Genomic DNA, 3,861 nt, shown 5'->3' with positions numbered 1-3,861 from the left:
GCTGAGCCTATCTTTTGTAAATTTTACACAACGGTAATTCATATGTCTGGCAGTATTCTTATATCTTTTGTACAGAATTTCATCCGATAAGTATCGAAAATCGAAAAAAAAAAACCGATCCTAACAATAGTCTTTCTTTTCTTGTCGATAAAAAAAAGAATTTTTACAGCGGAATATTTTACCTTACACCGACTCAGTAAGGTAATAAAATTATAGCAGATCATTTATTCTACAAACAAAAAAAAGACAAAATTATTAACATCTGTAGATATAGCTCCGTGGTAGAGCATTCGACTACAGACAATGATACCATGTTAAAGCCTGAGTACCTCACCATTTTATTTTTTTTCTTCTTAATTAGTTTAATTTAGGATAAAAGAAAAGGTACCATTTAAATCGTCGCAAATCATTTCTTCGTTTGTATATTTTATAACTAAACATTAATCAGAAGTGATTTCTCATTCATCGCCAAACCCAAATATCAGCTGACGTGATATTGCAAACAAACACAGACAGAATTATCATTATTATTTTTTTATTTATTTAAAAAATTTTTTTTTTTTTTTTTTTTTTGCGAATTAGTCCATCGGGAATTTATTTCTCGTAATATAAGAGGATTTATTCTATAATAATACATACGCAATCTGCATAAAGAAAAATACCATATTTAAGCGTATTGTACGACCGGGCGGACTTTTAGTTATACAATATTACAATGATTTCTGTTATCTATTCTATTTATCCTCTTCTAAGGGCATGAGGTGTTAAACTTTTTTATGAGAGTTCATTGTAACACTGTCTCTTATTATTATTATTATTATTATTATTATTATTATTATTATTAATATTTGTTCATTTTAAGATAATCTAGTTATTCTCGTAGAGATGAAAGTTGCTATAGAGTTTTTACAAGAGGAGCATGATTAGATTTATTGTGTACTATCATGGGCACCCGGCGTTTCCCGGATGTTTGGAGGCGTATGCTGAGCAAAAAAAAAAATGGTCAATTTTTTTTAACTTTGACCCCTTTTATGACCCCTTAACATTTAATGTTTTGGGTTCAAATCCAGTTATTAAGTTAGATCCATTTCCAAGGAATCTATATCTAAAATTTCAAGTGTTTAGTCCAAAAATGGTGGGAGGAGTTTGGTAGAGTTCTCAAAGGTCAAACCGTTGAACTTTGACCCTTTAACAGCCAAATTTCTGGCCGAAAACCTACCATATAGATTTTCCCAAATCTCAATACGCTGTATATCAAATTTCGAGTCTGTAGACTAAAAATTGACAGAGTTATTGCGTAGGGAAATGTACACAGACACACAGACACGTTAACTTTTATAGATATATAGATGTAACAAATAATAATCTATTGACGCGAGGTGTCGAGAATATGGTGAGTGACGGCTAACTTATAATGCTTATTTTTCCAGATCTTTTATGCAGTGCGTAGTCAAGCGTAATTCTCGACCTTGATTAAAAGATAAAAGATCTCATACAAAAAAAAATATCATCAGATAAGTATACATCATCCACCATACTCTGAGTAGTTCACGTCATCAGATAACTTTCCCTGAAGAAGTTTACAAAATCTAACGATAGTGTTAGGACTTAGTTTAATAGAAGAAATCAGAAATGAGTTAGTTTCCTTTTCTTTGTGTTGAAAACCAAAGAATCTTTATAAATGTGATATTGGATGTTAGTGACAGATGGAAATCGTTCAGAAAATAAAGATGGCGACTGCAGTAACGATTAAATACATCTAGCGTTGTGGCTTTTAATTGTTTCATTTTGGGCATTTTTTAGACAGACAGAACTTTCGATACAGCACGATATGTGTGCATAGAGGTATAATGTGTCGTCATTAAAAGTTGTAATATCATTATTTATTACAAAGAACAGAAAGAAGTGCCCAATGAGGCATAGTAAGTAAATAAATAAATGTAAGAATAGGAGTAGACCACGTGCTTCGATGACATTGTCAGTAGTACGATCATTGCGTTAAACATCGAAGACTTCGGTTAGTATCTAATACGACTACCACCTGTGCTATTATTGAAATGACTGCAGTCACTGCTATAACAATACGCTACTAACGATGATGATGATGATGATGATGATGATGATGACGACGATAACGACGATAATGATGATGACGACGACGACGATGATGATGATGACGATGACGACGACGATGATGATTACGACGATGATAATGATTCTGCTAACACCATATATTATAGTGCAAATTTCTGCTGTAGGAAATACTTGTGCAGTTACAGCTTGCAGAGAAGGAGGCTGCCGGAGGCCAGAGTGTATTGCATCAGTCGAAGCAGTCACGCCGTATCGATAATACTCTCGTCCCTGTCCCAACCACCGCGAGGGAGATACAAAAACGCACGGACACACACACACACAGACACACACACACACAGACACAACTCGCATGGACACACGCGTATGAAACTACACTCACGGACGAACAACAGGGATGAGGGTGTGGACCCGCAAAAGAAACGCGTGCGTACAAACAAAAGCTCGTTTCCTTAGCAACCAAACCATGTGTGCCTATATATATATATATATATATATATATATATATATATATATATATATATATAGATAGATAGATAGATAGATAGATAGATAGATAGATATGGAAATATGTATTCCAATTAAATTATACAGAAATTTCCTCATAATGACTCTTTAGACTATATATGAATTCATATATATATACATATACATATATGTATGTATGTATGTGTGTGTGTTTGCTTTATGTGTGTGTGTGTGTGTGTGTGTGTGTGTGTGTGTGTGTGTGTGTGTGTGTGTGTGTGTGTGTGTGTGTGGATATAGTCATCTACCGAAAATGGTTTCGCTGTATCACATTTCTTCAGCATGGCATGGCAGACACGTGCTCCAGGCTAGATTTGAAACCAAATCATTTTGTCGGCACTCCAAGCTTCTATCAATTAAGCTACGGGTACCCACACAAATATATACATACATACACACTTGAGCGCACATGTACATACAAGCAGATACAGCAGTGGTTAATATAAAAGTATACATATGGCAAGACAACGATACAACAACGAGACTCGTATGTTAAACTTCAAAAACAAAATTCATCAGACAAATTGCAAACATTTTATAAAACGCTTTTATAATCAAATGCTTGAGCTCAACTTATTTATTGAGCACTGTCGAAGTAAATTCTGAAATAAAATGTATGCTTAATATATCATCTCATAATGAATATGTGTGTGTGTGTGTCTGTGTGTGTGTGTGTGTGTGTGTGTGTGTGTGTGTGTAATTCAAATGATCGTTTATACAATAATTCCGAAAACAAATAAAATCAAACTTTTTGCTGATAAAACCCAATTATTATATTTTTTATAAAAATGATTAACTTATCTGAAAACCTTACTAGTGTTTCATAGTTTCACAGTTGATCAGTAGCGTTTCGTCTGTTTTACAACGGTGGTAAACTTCCAAATACACTCACACACACAAACAAACACACTCACATACACACACTCAGACACGCACACACACATATATATATGTATATATATATATATATATATATAAATGAGATTATTTTTGCTAAAATCTAATATATATATATTTATATATATATATATTAGATTTTAGCAAAAATAATCTCATTTTTTTAAATATAGTTGAACGTCAAAAACTACATTATTTTTGCACTAACCTAAACTATATATATATATATATATATATATATATATATATATATATATATATATAATTGTACATGAGGAAGAAAATTGAGTCAGGGCCGGACAACTGTTTTGGCGTATCACAACTTTTAGGTGTAATTAGACGTAGCCA

The 3,861-nt window shown here is 32.8% G+C and overlaps 1 long non-coding RNA gene across 1 annotated transcript in view; it reads left to right on the top strand.

Moving 5' to 3' along the window:
- The first annotated feature begins 3,818 nt into the window (after positions 1 to 3,818).
- The window catches only part of LOC145293907 (uncharacterized), a 352,532-nt gene continuing 352,489 nt past the window's right edge, over positions 3,819 to 3,861 (top strand). The window contains exon 1 of the long non-coding RNA XR_013869786.1: positions 3,819 to 3,861. This exon is cut by the window's right edge and continues 168 nt beyond it. This is a non-coding gene — a long non-coding RNA (uncharacterized LOC145293907).

The sequence above is a fragment of the Euprymna scolopes genome, chromosome 15 (genome assembly GCF_053919585.1).
Source record: "Euprymna scolopes isolate OS-2025 chromosome 15, ASM5391958v1, whole genome shotgun sequence".
Taxonomy (NCBI): domain Eukaryota; kingdom Metazoa; phylum Mollusca; class Cephalopoda; order Sepiida; family Sepiolidae; genus Euprymna; species Euprymna scolopes.
Note: the sequence above shows the minus strand (reverse complement) of the source record. Positions and strands in the feature narration are given on the sequence as shown.